We start from the raw sequence: 14,944 nt of genomic DNA, 5'->3' as shown, positions 1-14,944 counted from the left end.
CGGCTTTGCTTTATGGGCTTTGGGGAACCATAACCGAAATCCCTGGGGAAGCTTTGGCCTAGTTTTTAATTGGTCTTATGCCTTTAATTGCTTTTAATTTGGTCTGGCTTTGCTGTGGCATGGCGTGGTTCAAAAGCAGCTGTGCTGGGGAATGGGGCTGTTAAGGTCAGGAGTGCTTTCAGGGCTGTTCAAAGGCAGCAAAACAGTCGGTGTTCTGCCAAAAAGCGGGGATTTGGGCTGGCTGCTGCTCGACCTGGCATCGTCTCCCTGTCTTCTGATGGGGATCTGAGCTGGGAAGGTCCGGTCCCTGCCCCGTGATGGCTATGGGGTGGGAAAGCATTGATGAGGGCAAGGTGGGGGCAGAAGGGCTGGGGAGATGGGGGGAACCACTCCGTTAGGTCATCCAGGTAAGGGCAGGGACATCTCATACCTCATCCCTCTGCCTGACCCCACAAAGCCCCTTTCTCAGGTGGATGGCAGCCCCATAAAGCATCCCCTCCTGAGCAGTGCAGCTGGGTGTCCCTATGGAGCCAGCCTGCAGCAACTGGCGTCTGTGGGGTCTCAGGGTACCATGTTTGCTGGAAAAGCAAGTTGTTGCTGTTATTAATAGTTAATCTTAATAACTTCATTAATAAGCAAACCTGTCAGCTCGATTGCCTGCAATGAGGTGGAAAGAAAATAATGCTGGCCAGGGCTCTCTGCAGGATGGGAATGTCTGCTCCGGGGGCTCGCTGGGCGAGGGGGATGTGCTGGGGGGCTGGTGCTGAGCTCTGCAGGGACCGGTGCTGTGCTGATGAGGTGCTCAGGGAGGGAGTGGAGCCTCATCTGCAAGGGAAATGAAATTATCACCGGCTCTGTCTGCTGTCACCCTGCTCCGCAGAGCCCGAGGAGCTGTGCGGGGAGGGTCCCACGGGGTGTGGGTGCCCATGGAGCACCCATGGGACTGCGGTGCTCCTGGTGCAAGTGGGGCTGTCGTGGTCCCCAGAGGGGGGGCTTTGGGCCATCCCCTGGCTGTGGGGTGGGATTGTACCCCCCAGGCACCCATCACAGCCTTGCCTTGGGCTGTTTGGGCTGCGCTTTGGAGAAATCGCGGCAATGGAGCTTGGTGAATGTCTCCTGAAAGAGGAGCGGTGGGGAGAGGGAGGAGATGGTGCTGAGTCCTGGGGACACCAGGACTGACAGGTCACTGCTGCCACCCAGATCCACATCCCCAGATGGGTCCCCACTTGTGGGGCAGCAGTTCTGGTCTCCCCCCTTTTGTGCCCCACTGCAACACGAATATTTTCTCATTCCCATTTTTTACGCAGGGCATCAGCAGTTCCCTGGATGGGAAAGATTCTCCTCGGGGTTCTGTCTGCTGGGCTGGAAATATCTCTTTTTTGGCTTGAATTAGGAGCATTGTGAGACAAGGGATGTGTTAAGGGACACAGTTAATCAGTTCTGACAGTGCTGGCCTGGGTGAGACCTTACCGGCTGCACGGGGGCGAGCGCACGGAGCTCTGCCACGAACCACTGGGGGCATCTTGTTTGGGTCTTACCTTGGATTTATCTTCTTTAGATCACAAAGACAAGAAGTCATTCCAAAGCACTTTATTCCAAAACAAAACAAAAAACCTGCCACAGTGGGGTGGTTCAGAGTTGTCAAAACAATTTTCCACTGTTCCAAAATAATCTCTCAGCAGTGACCCAGATTTTACGAGGCACTCCAGCTTTCAAAGGGCAGGTAGTTTGAGTAGAAGATGGGTCTGCAAAATCTTTTAGGTTTATGAATCCCGTGCCTTGCCCCATTCCTGCAGGGTCTGTCGAAGCCTCCCAGCAAAGCATCTGTGCTGCTGTGGCACGAATCCCTGAGCTGGAGGAAATGGGGGGAGTTTGATGGGGGTTGCTGCTGTTCCCTTCTGTCTTTAATTAGTTGGTTGGGTGCTGGGAGCTTCGCATCCAGTGAGAGCAGTGGTGTGGTCCTGTCTGCCTGGTGCTGTGCTCCTGTGTCAGCCCAGCTCAGCTTGCTGTGTTTGTCCCCACTTTGAGAACTTCCAGTTGTTAATGATGGTGAATTAATGCTGCTGAGTCCTTGTGGCTGCTTGAGGTGGGGGAAGCTCTGTGAGCAAGTCCAAAAGCCCCAGAACTTGGTAATGGGGCAGGTGAGTAGGGATGTGAGGGCTCGGACGTGCACATCCCCACAGGACCTGCATTAGGAGACGGGCTGTGCCGAGCAGAGGGGAGCAGGGTGAGATGTGTCTCCTTGTGCTTGCAGAGCCCTCCGCTTCTTTTCTTGCTCGTATTCTGGAGCTGAGCCATTCACAATCTGTTAATAGGATATTAAAAAAAAAAGCTTGATTCATATTTAGCTTATCTTAAATTTCATTTGACCTGATTAAAGCGCTGCTCGTGCTGCCTGCCTGGCACATGGTTTATTCATTTCCCTGTGTTCTGCTGGGGCACGGCGTTGGCTTCGCTCTCCGTGGAGGGACAGCAAGGTTGTTGCTGGGGGGCAGCGCCCAGCCCCTTCCTGCACGGGGCTCAGGCCTTGCTCTCACTTTCTTTAGATCCTGCCCTGAGCCCTGCTTTGGTTCCCAGTGATCTATGTGTTATATGGCAGGCAGGGAGTGAGGGAAGAGTGGGGCCAGAGGGGGCTGAGCGCAGCCAAAGCTGCCCAGCAGCCGCTCCCCTGGGGGCGTTTGATCTCACCCTGCTTCTGCAACCTGCTGGGCACACAGAGCCGTGCAGGGAACCTCAGGGGGATGCCAACAGCTCTGTGCTGAGGGTGAATGCCATGAAATCTTTTTTTCTGGGACCTTCTTGAGCCTCCTCCTCTGTGGCTCTCAGGGTAGGACCCAGCATGGTGCAGCAATGTCAGCGCACTTGTGAGCCTGCTCAAGGGGAGCCTGATAGCACTCAGCTTCTGGCTCCACAGAACCCAGGAAAGAGTGGGGGGTGACAGGCGATGCCCTTGGCATGGGGGCTGCCTCCCCAAACCCACAGCTTGCCCAGAGCCTGTGCAGCAGGCAGAGCAGTCCCAGAGCAGCATCTCCAGCCCTATGCAGGCAGGTAGGGAATATTCTCCTTTTCCTTGAAGATGCTGGGGAAAGGAGGCTCAGGTGACCCCGCAGTGCACGTGAGGTTTATTTTGTGATGTGCAGAGTAAAAGTGCAGGTGTCTGGTAGCCTGGGACCTGCCTCGTATGAATCCTGGCTCAGGAAATCTGCTCCATGCTGCAGCTCTCTGCAGCAGCCTGTGTGCTCCTGGCCACGCTGCTGCTGCTCACGGTCCCCATCTCAACAATTTCACGTGGATGCTGACTTGTTTATTTTTTGCCACTGAAGCATGACGTGGGAAAATGCTTGCCGCTTCCTTAGGTGGGTGATTTATGGCAAGGCAAAACGGGTTTGTAAGAGGCAGGGGCCCTGCACTGCCTGTCGCGGCGCTGACAAGCAGGGCTCTGCTCCGAGGGACAGCCCGCATGAAGCAAGCAGGTAGGGATGCTCCACAAAGCCAGCAGAAGGAAAACTGTTCCCTTTGTGTTCTCCTTCCGCAGCCTCCTCAAAGCTTTGCAACCTGCCTGTCTGCCTAGTGTCACCCAGGAGGTGCCAGGCACCTGTCCAAGGCTGGGCCAGCTCTCAGCACATCCCACGCGGCTGCCTTGGCGTGGGTGGCAAGCGGCCGTTAAAACCCAGGAGAAGGAGCATTTTCTTGGTGCTGTTTTACTCCAGCACTCTGGTGTAACGTGCTGTAATGCCAGCCTGGGCTGCTGTAGATAGACCCGGAGCTCTTCCTACAAGATGCCCTGGGAGGTGGGAGCGCAGGGAAGGACCCTGGAAGCCCGATGGGTGCCAAGGATGAATGGCATGGGTTGCTGATCCTGTTTCCAAATGGCGTCTCTGGGGCTTGTGCTCCTTCTGCAGAAATATTTACACACACTGAGTGCCCCTGTGAGGGGCATTGGGCATGCCTGGAGCAGAACTGGGCGTTGCAGATGTCTTTGAGAGTGCGGTGACTTAAACAACGAGCTCCATCATTAGAGATGCATGCTGTACTCAACCCTCTAACTGAACAACACAACTTGACCTGGGAGCACTAAGCCTGTGGGTGTACGGTGGAGAAAAAGGCACAGCTGTGGGAATGGGTTAAATGAGCACAGGAAAGATGTTGGGTGCATCTTGCTGGCTGCATCACCGCTGTGCCCTGCCGGGGAGCAGAATGCTGGTTGTGCTCCCCAGGCAGGAGACTGAGCCCACAAGCAGTGAGGGCTTGTGCCCCTCTGCCAAAAAGATCCCATGGGGATGCGACCAGGGGAGGTTGCTCCAGGCTGCCAATGAAGGGAGCCGTTACCTCCTTCAAACAGGGAGGTGAAGGAGGAGAGAAACAAGCCGGATGAAAGCGGGGACTTTGCCAGCGCTGCCTTCTATTTATGATTTCACAAGGTCAACAATAATCCCCACAGCTACAAGCACATAAAAATTGATTTTTTCTTGAAAAGATTGATGGATTCTTGGTCAGGCCATTCTCTCTGATCTTGCTGCCCTCTGGACATTGCAGAAATTTATGAAGATGCTGCGCGTTCCCCTGCAGAGGACTAAATAGCTTCTCGAAAAGAGAGCAAATGCTTTCAGTTCAGACCTCGGGTCCCGGGCTGCTGCTGTAAATAAGAGCAAGGCTTCCTCCCCATGCAGCGAGTGAGCTGTGGGGCTTTTGTACCAAAGGTGAGCAGTTTTTGCTTTGCAACCTGCTTGGCATGGGCCAGAGGTGGTGCCCCTGCTCCATTTCTCCCCTGGGGCACATGGTGATGCTAGGGGTCCGCTGATCCCAGCAGGGGACGTCACCTCCTGGCTTCTCCTCGCTGCTGCCCTGCTGGTGAGCTTCATGGACCCCTCAGGCCAAATTCTCCTTTGGTTTGTCCTGCACAGGTGCTTTCACAGCAGAGAAGCAGGGACGAATGTTTCTGGAGTCTCCAGCTGCTCACCAGCGCTTCGCAAACAAGATCATCCCGTGGGCCCGCGTGTCAGCTGGAAGCCTCCTTCAATCTGTGTATTAAAAATAACCAGCTTTAAAGCCACAGTGTTCGAAACCACTTTGTTTTCCACAAGTGGCAGGAAGCTACCAAACAAAGCCCACTTATTTTTCACAGCTCCATCCCCACAGTTATTAAATCCTCAGCGCAATTGAATCCTGGAGAAGTTTGTGGGGCTGGTGGGGCTGTGTGCAAGCAGCGCTCGCAAGCCATAATATCCCTGTGAGTAGTGTGTGCTCTTTGTGTCTCCTTCCTGGTTAAAAAGCAGCTTAGGTGTGCTCAGAAGGCACTTCTTTGAGTTCAGCTGCATATCTTCATCACAGTGAGCGTGTTATGTGAAATGCTGCCGTACAAAGGGCGATGCAGAACGGCAGGTTTGGGAGGTGAGGGGAGGGATGGTGGAGATGTGCCAGGAGAATCGATGCAGGGCTTTATTTTTTTTGTTAACAGCTATGCATGTGTATTGAACAAAGCCCTTTAAAAGACTTTCAGAAAGCAGTGGGCTCCCTCTTGTAATGTGCTGGGGTTTATCACAAGACGAGGATGTGTGGAATTGCTGAGGGCTGGGCGCAGAGAGCGCTCGGTGTTCATCCTCACGGCGTTTCTCTGAATTGCAACGCGAGGCTTCAGCTCCTCGAAGAGACAAAGCTGCTGCTGGTGCTGCTCACAGCCCCGGTGAAGGTCCTGCACACCCATCTCTGCTGCCCAGCTGTGCAGGGTTCCCTAAATCACGGTGTTTGTGCTGCCCTCAGGCACCCCTTGGATTGTGGCCGGAGGGATGTATCCTACCTGCCCGGCAATGGGCTCAGCTGGCAGCAGGTGATGGGTGGGAAGAGGAGCCCACCTTCAGCACAGAAAGGAGAAGAGCAGCTTGAGAGGAGCAAGATGAGAAACCAGGGAGCCTGGGCACAGGTGGCTGTGGTCTTTGTGTTTGGAGGTCAGGGTGGGAAACGCTAATGCTGTGTTGATGTAGGTGTTGGAGTGGTGCTGCTTGGCTGTACCAGTGGATGAGCTCCTTCCTGGCTGCCTTCATCCCCTAGTAGCCGCCCCGCTGCACCTCTGCTTGTACAAAAAAAAAAAAATCCTGCACAGATCCTTCAGAATAAAGCCGCTTCCCAGAGGGATTTTGATCAATGTCACACCCAGGCTGGTGATGTCTGCTCTGGATCCTGATGCATCCCAGCACCCAAAATCCCACATTTCCATCTGCTGTCCGGGAGAGGTTCTTGCAGCAGTGGGCAGAGGTGGCGAAAGCTGCTCCACGCTCCCTGCCAGCCTTCAAACTGGCTCTTGGTCGCCGTTTAACCTCCTCCTCCTCCTTCCTATGGGTGGGTAAACAGAAAAGCTATTTTCTCCTTCACCTCCAGCCCTGGCTCCCTGCTCTGCGGCTGCCAGATGGCTGCGAGTGAAGGCTTCTGTGCCCGGCTCTCCTGCCAGCATGTCACGACCACTTGGCTGCATACGGAGGAGATGCTGCTTCCATCCATCTCGAGTGCTTTGTACCGTGGGCAGCAGGAGCCCGTGGCTCGAGGTGCTGCCTGAGCAGGCTGTGTCCTTTGTCATCTGAAAATTAAAAGAAGAAAAAAGTGCCAAATCAAAGGCAACAGGGGTGTGTAAATGTGCTGCCCCCATGCCATGAAGCCAGGGTGCTGCTCTGCAGCAGGGCTCTCTTTACCTTCCCCTTCACTTTTTCATGTTCCTTGGCCAGTGTTGAGAGCAGCCTGGCAGTTTTGAGCATTGGTTTTTCTCCTGGCTTTTTTTTTTTTTTTTCCAACAGCCAGAGCCCAGCTCTTGCTCTGCAAGCAGCAGAGGAGCTGGTTTGGTGTCACGGAGGGGTTAAAGGACATGTCCATGCTGATGTCTCAGCTTTAAGGAAAGCCAGGGATGCTACAGGAGATATCTGTGGCTGTACACGTGGTGATGGCCGGGACAACCCAAAGGGGGTTAAATCCACATCCTAGGGTCTGCTCTGTTTTGGCTTTGCACTTCCAGAAACTGCACCAATGCTTCCTCCTTGCAGCCCCCATCAGGGCCTGGCACGGAGACAGAGCCTGGTTTCAGCACCGCCGATCCCCTGAGGTTTGTTTCTCATTGCTCAACATAGAGGAAGAGGCCAGAAGGGGCCTGGGATGGATCCATCACGGGTGGGAAAACAAAACTCTGCTGGTGTCACAAGCAAAAGCTGAATCCGCTCTGCTGATTTCCCAGGTGAGGCCTCTGCCAACATTTAAGAGGGATAAACGAGGTGACCTGGATAATTACGGGCCTGTCAGCTCTGCTTCGATCCCGCGCAGGCTGATCGAGTGGCTGACGTGGGAATTGATTAATAAAGAATTAAAAGAGAATAACATCAGTAAATGAAAGTAACGGCGCAAATGTCTATCAACAGGTGTAGAGATGGTTGGTTTTGCAAAAGCAGCTCTTTGTTACAAAGCTGGCTGGGTTGGAGGGAGCGGGTGTTTGTGTACCCCTAGTTTTGGCCATGTCCCACTGCCCGTGGGGCTCTGTTGGCTCAGTCCAAGCCCAAAGTGGAGAGCAGCACCAGGAAAGCCAGGTGCTGTGTGTCTGGGCATCGGCAAACAGCAGGCAGATGTGTCTCTGCCCCATCCATCCCATCACTGCATGGCCCCCGGCTCCTTCTGGGCTCCTCCCAACCAGCGAGGGGTGTCAGCATCCGCGCAGGATCCGTCCCCGAGCTGGCTGCGGTGCTCGCCTCTTTTTTCCAGTTGCCATAGGAACAGACGAAGGCCTCTAAAGCATCACGGTGGGGTGCACGTCTAGGTCATGCTGTGGAGCAGGCAACCATTTTATAGTGATAATAAATTCAGGGAATTGGGAATTTGGCCGAAGTAGCACGCAAGAAAAGGACTTGAAAAGGCAGAACGGAGATAAATGAACAAAAATAATTTCATGACAAATGGCCATACTCTGCGCCAGACCTAAATGAAATCCTTCTCCGGAGTTCAGGCAAGAGGGTACGGGAACACAGATTGTAAGGAATGATCTGTCCTCAGAGCATGAGGACAGAAAGGCAAAGGCAGCACCTTAAAGTGTTTAGGGACTATTGGATTTCAAAAACCTTCATTATCTCCAGTCCCCGCTGCCTGGATGCGAATTGCTGCTGGCCAAGGATTTACCATCCCTCCGTTTGCGTGACAGGAGCAGGAGAGGCACCAAATCCTTGGAGAGGAGAGCTGGCCGAGCAGAGCTGGCCATTTGAAGGTCACTGAAAATCTGCTGGAAATGTGTGGACACGGAGGAGCTGCTGGGCTGGAGCAGCCACGGGGAGATCTGCGGATCCACTCCGGCATGGAGACCCTGAAGATCTCCTATAGCAGCACGGGGCTGGGGGGCTGGGCACTTCCCGTGGATTTTGGGGAGCTTCTGGGTGGGCTGGTGTCAGCAGAAGGCTGATTTCAGGATCACTTGTCTCTGTGCTCGTGTTCTCCTGCTGCGTGGTGTGAAGATCTGCTGCTCCAGCAGCTGAGGACACCAAGCCTGCTCACGATCCCCTCCTGAACGTGGGTGAATTTATTTCATTTACTGCACAACCTATGCACCGTGCAACCTCTTTCCTGCTCCTTTTCCTATGCCTGGTGAAGGAAAAACAAACTCTTGGCCAAAATCCTCTCTGTCAGTTGCCCAGAGCCTGTCCCCACAGTGTCTGCCCACCGGTGCCACGCGTGGAGTTCCTCCAAGAGTTTGCCAGCAGGAAAACACGTGGGAGATGGTGGCGGGTCCCAAGCTGGCATCCCTCGCTGCAGTGTCCTCATGTGCCCTACTGCCTTTGAGGGGGGTGAAAAGGGGGTGAAACCAGACAGATTGGGCAATCTCTGTGTTTTCCCAGCCCTGGGAGCGCTAACGAAGGCAGCCAGGCTGTGGATGCGTGCGGGCGAGCTGCTGGCACGGCGCAGCGAGCTTAACGAAGCCTGCGCGGACGTCTCCCTCCTGAGCCCCTGCTCTGTCCTTCCCCTAATTGCGCTGGGGTTTGAAACGCGACTTAAATCACCGTGTCCTGTTGGCTTCGAGAAGCAGAATTTCTCATGCTGATTTAATCACCTCATTATGTCAAACAAGTTAGAGTTATTTTGAGGCTGGCTAATAGGTGCCAATTTATACCCCTTGGCAGCGCGGGGCTGTGCTCAACCCTACCACTTGTTTGTTGGCGAGACAAAGAAAGCCTGGAGCTGGCTGCTTTCTAGGGTAGACAGAGCTCACCCGGGACCCGGGGCATCTGTTGCTGGTGCTTTGCAACCCCTGTTCTTGCCACGGACTCTTTTTTTTTTTTTTCCCCCGATTGCTCCTTGTTTGGTTTAATGAGGTGGTGGTAGGAACTCGGAAATTACTGAGCTGGGATGTGGCCAGAGCTGGAGATGGGCACTGAAATGAGGCACCACGCACGGCATGGCAGCTATCCCGTGTGGGCTCGGAGCATCTCCTCTCCCTGGGGATGGAGAGGGGATGAAGGCCAGCAGCATTTGATGAGGAGTAAGAAGGGGCTGGCTTGCAGGAGGCTGGGGTTGTCTCCTTGCTAGTTTGTGCAATGTCCTTTGGGCTGTGCCAGCTTCTAAAGCTCTGGGTTCACAGAAAAGCAGGGTTTCACCCCGGCATCATTGGTTTTGCACATTTCCCTCCCGAGGCCCCACTCTGCAGCCTGCTGAGGTCTGGGGGTTTGAGCCTGCTCCTTTTCTATTGCCTCCCTGCTTCCTCCCAGCCCGCTCAGCTTTGGGTATTTTGCTCTACCAACAAACTGGGGAGGGCAAACGAGGCAAGCCCCCGGGTGGGCTGCTTCCCTCCCCAGCCCTGCTGCAGCCCTAGGGAAGTTACAAAGAGCCGAGACTTGTCAGGGTGATAAATCTTGAGCTAATTCCTCCCCTGGGGCTTCCCTCTGTGGGAGCTGCAGACCCTCAAGCATCATCCTGCTCCATCCAAAATGACATTTGCTGGAGGCAGCTCAAGAGCTGGAGGAAGAGCCGGAGGCTGCTGGTGCTGAGGGCTGGCTCCTGGCACACACGGTGCAGCACAGACTCATCCACAGCCTGAGCTGATCCTTTTTTTTTTTTTTTTTTCTCCCTGCTATGAAGGTCTGAACTGGAAGGAGATGCTCTGATGTTTGCTGCCCATCCTGGGGATGTGTTGGAATCCAAGGGTGGAGAATTCAAGGCGAGGCAGCGGGCAGCTCTGCTGGCTGTGGGGAACCAGGGCAGGATGCGTCCCTTCCTCAGGTGTCAGACGAAAGCAGGGGCAGCCAGACCTGCTGCCCACAGGCTGGTGCTCCCCTCCTGCAGCCAGCCTGGCCAGGGGAAGGCAGATGTTGCTCCCAGAGGCCATCACTGAACAGTTTGGGTTGGAAGGGACCTTATAAAACACCTGGTTCCAACCCCCTGCCATGGGCAGAGATGCCACCCACCAGAGCAGGTTGCCCAAGGTGTTTTTAAATGAAGATTGTTTTAGGATTTCTCTCTAACAAGGGCTCAGACAGAGACACAGAGCTGCTGACAGCTCCTCTGACCCCACAGACAGACAGACGGACAGACCAGGCTGCTTCCAGCCAGGGGATGTTTCCTGCCACTGGCACCAGAGCCGTTTCCTTGGGATGGGGATGGGGAAGGGGAAGGGATCTGTTTGCTCTGCTCCAGGTTTTGCTTTGTTCTTGAAAGCCTCTCCAGCTGCACAGAAAGCCTGCCGCTATTTTGAGGTCCCTCTCCTTCCCCGTCATCCCCAGAGGCTTCTAGCTGAGCAGCAGAATAGAAAACGACAGATTATTGCTGCATCTTGCCGAGCCTCTCTCCTCCACATAAAAGAAAGAGGGTCGATTTTGCTCAGGAGTGGGGCTGCGTGTTTTGGAAGAGTCAGGGCAGGAGATGCCAGGAAGGAATCACGATTTTCCTACCCTGGCATCTTCCCAGGATGCTGCCCTTAGCCAGGGGAAAGCTGTAGGGCTGTGCCCCTGCCCTTCCTCTGAGCTGCCCCAGGTCCTGCCAAAATCCCAAATGGGCTCTGCAGGCGTTTCCTACCGAATCCCAAAAGTCTGAGTGTCCTGGAGGGCAATGTGAGGGACTATGAGCACTGGGTGTAGATGGGGAAACCCTCCCTGTCCCCCGGGAGTCGGGGACTGGTGCTGGTGCGGGGCTGAGCAAGCCCTGAGCACCCCAGGCTCTGCCCAGCACCCTGGAAGCGAAGGCAGCAGCAAGGGGGCTCCCATCCCCTGCCCCTATTCCCACGATGGGCTGATGGATGGGAAGCAGCTGCCCCTTTTCCCATGTTCACCTTGTAGGATGCCTACCTGGGAGCATCCCGTGGGTGCTTCCCTACAGACGAGGCGTGATCCTGCCCTTTGGATGTGATGGGAGCCATGGAGAGGGGACGCATTTGGTGGCTTCCCAGGGCAGGTGCTGCCACCCGCCACGGCCACGTGTCCCCCAGCCCAAACCCACCCCGGGGAGAAAGGCTTTTAATCACGGTTTAAGTCAGTAAACCAGAAAGCCTGATTTAAATGATCACTTTCAATCTTGTTTCTCATTTGTACAATTTAATTATTTCCTGAACGCAATTCCTCTCGGTTGGCAACCATTAATCTGCAGTTTTCCTTCTTTTACACAACGTTTGGCAACACTTTTTTTTTTTAGCTAAACAGAGAAAACTATGTTTGCAAGTTTACTTAAGCAATTATCTGGCTTAATGTATATTTACGGGGATTCTTCATTTTTACTTTTTATTGTGTTATAATATAGGGAATGATGCATCGTGTTTTTATGAGCTGATTATTAATTTTGGACTCACAACTTGCGTCATGGCCTATTTGGATGGAAATTGGTTTTCAATTTAAAACACCTAAAAACCAGCATCAAAAATGTTTTTTATTAGTTAAATAAAACCATTTAAAATGTGCTAGCTATCGACAAAAATATAAGCTTATCTGAGCATGCATTTAAAGCTGATTCCCTAAACAAGATAAGTGCTATCTGCAACGAGGGAGTCGAGCTCTTTGTTCTGAATTTTCATATTCTGGATGGTTTCAAAATTAATGTATTACTTTGGTTTTACTTGCAGGTGGAAAAGGGAAAACGAGGTTTTCCATTTTATTCTCATCCCTAATTCCAGTGGCTTGGTTGGTGGGACTAAATCAGTGGGGAGTGTGGATGCAGAGTTGTTTTGTTGGTGGTTTTGGGGGCAGTGGTGCTGGCAGGGGCTGGCTGATGGCACCGCAACGCTCCTGGTGCTGAGCCGGAGCCTCTCAGCACCTCCCAGGTTTTGGCTTCTTCGCTGTGCCAACAGCCAGCACGTGTCTTTATGCAAGTCCCTTAAATGCCAGTGGTTTAAGTCGCAGCATGACGTTTCTCTGTGTTTTTCAGGGAAGTGGGTAACCAGAAAATGGGCTGGGACTGGGAAGGATGTGCTGTGTGGGGACAGGGACCCACTCTGATGGGCATGTCCCCATTTGGGCAGCAGCAGCGGGTGTCACCGAGCTGCCTGGATGTGACCATACACACTTGCAGGGCAAATCCCTTCCCAGTGCACCACTCTGCAAAACCAGGGGGCAAACACACAATCCCTTCCCTGGGCAGCCCCGGCAGAAGTAAAAGAAGCTGTGGCACCCAGCTGAGCTGTTTTGCAGCAAAATATCCCAATTCCAGGGACGGTCCTGGTGGAGGAACCCCTGGAAAGCTGCGTTTTGAGCAAAAGTGCCCTTTGTTTTGCCCGGAGCTGCAGCTGATGCTCCACTGCAGCCCTGCTGGCTTTTCCCCTTGTGCACAAACCCAATATTACAGAGCAAGAGCTACAGCTGGTGGGCAGGCAGGCAGCTCTCCAGCCCATAATCTCTCCCGACACCGAAATTATTATTATTTGCTTTGCCACGGCATCGAGTCCGGTCCATAACTTGTCTCTCTCCTTCCTAGCAAGGGTAATTTTTTCCTATTTGCAGGTCCTGTCTGACAGTAATTGGCCGCCGCTGCCTGGCTGCTGTTTTCACTTTAACAATACTGCACCGAATAAATGGCCCCGTGTTGCTATCAGCAGCTTTCTGCACGCCGGGTCCGGCGTGGGTTATTTTATCTCATGGAAAGGAATTCTGCAGATGGCACAAAAAGCTGGACAGCGCTGCCCTACCAAAAACAGGGAATTATTAGCACCGAGCTAATGAAAATGTGCTGTTGGTGGGGAAGCTCTCAGCCTTTTGGAGAGCTCGGGCAGGTCTGTAGATTCCCTCTCAAAAGGCAGCAGAGCTGAGGAATTATTTGGCATTTCCAGGGTCTGCAGCTCCTCTGAGCACAGGGACCAAGGACCGGCACCGGTCCCCACCTCATCCCGGGGCCGACTGGGGAGCATCCTATGGGGCTGGGCAGAGATGCACCACCTGCCTTCATCCCTGAGCATCGCTCAGAAAAAATAAAAATAAAAATAAAAATAAAAATAAAAATAAAAATGGAGAAAAAAAAGAAATAAACCATGAAAAAAAAAATAAAAATGCACCCAAATCCTTCACTCCGGCGCTTTCATGTCTCCAGCAATTGGCAACAGTTTAACGTGTATATATCACTAACGCAGTTTTATGAGCTCCGGTCCCACTGGCATCATTTTTTTTAAAACCCTTTTCCAGTGTAATTGCTGTTTGTTTTGTCATTTCTCAGTGGACAATTACAGTTCAAAAACAAGAGAGCCTTTGAAGATCGCGAGCAGAGTCTGCGAGCTTCATTAACACGCTTTTAATACGCTGTGGAAACGCACTTGAACTTACCTGCCTGAGGCCTCAGACAGAAAAATCTGGCTTTGCAAAGCACCGATTATTTGATCTATTTAAAATACTTCCACTATTAGCCTGGTCTCCTGGATACATTTCAACGTCAGCAGTTTGGGAGGCTGAAATAGCTCCTCTAGGTCATTCAAAAGAAAAAGAAAAAGAAAAATCTTCTGCCATTCTCTAATTCCTAGGAACTGGAGCCTTGGCGTGGTGAATACAACCACTGTGAATGCCACGTGGCCTCTTTCTGACACCTTCTTGTGACCAGTTTTGGGAATAAAGCAATAGGAAGAATAGAAAGAGGTTTGGGTTCATGCCGCTTCCCCAGACGAGCAGGCAAGGCGCACCACCGAGCCTCTCAGGCACTTTGCAGACACTGAATTTGGTGTGACAAGTAAGAGGAGGTGTTTAAGAAAAAGGAAAGGGAAAAAAAGAAAAAGAGGTTTCCTGGATAGTTCCATTTCCCTATTTCTAGTGTAGCAGAGAGTTTGCTCTGGTGAATCCAGTGGTGGTGGTGCTCACCCCAAGGCCACCCATGTGTCCGTCCGTCTGTCTTTTCCCCCGCCCACCTGGGGGTGGAAACGTCTCCTCTCCTTTGCATTTGGTGGCTGGGTAGGGGCTGGCCAGGGGATGCCCACGGGCTGCAGCTGAGCAGCTCATGGGGGAAGCCCAGCTGTGAGTGAGCCCCGAGCCATTTCTCCCGTTTGCTTTTCATTTCCTTACCTTCCTTAAGCCCCGACTGACCCAGAGCAGGTCCCCGGCGATGCAGGCTTACCAGCGGCTGGCTGCGTGCAGCTGATGCTGCTGGGGCTGCTCTGAATACACAACACGGGGCCAAGGGGAGCAGCCACGGGGCTGGGGGCTCTCAGCACCAGCCCTGGGGTGCTCCGATGCTGCCGAGCAGAATCAGGTCCCTCCTGGCAGAGCTGAGCAGCATGACCACTAAGAAGGACAATAGTACTCTGCTTCTATCACTTATTAGGACAAAAATGTGCGCCCGAGGCATAGTTAGGTGGTTTATTGCTCATCAGCTCTTCTTAAGTCCATCATTAGTGAATCAATGTGTTTGCTGACAGCAGCTGGGGCTGCTGCAAGAGCCGGGCTGGGAAGCACCCGCAGGTACCCGGCCTCTGCCTCATCCTGTCCTGCTGTGTCCTGTCCTGCCTTGTCCCATCCCTCCTCCTGTTGTGTGG

This window comes from Aythya marila (assembly GCF_965140915.1).
Source record: "Aythya marila genome assembly, chromosome: 18".
Classification (NCBI taxonomy): Eukaryota; Metazoa; Chordata; class Aves; order Anseriformes; family Anatidae; genus Aythya; species Aythya marila.
This window is presented reverse-complemented; position numbering follows the sequence as displayed.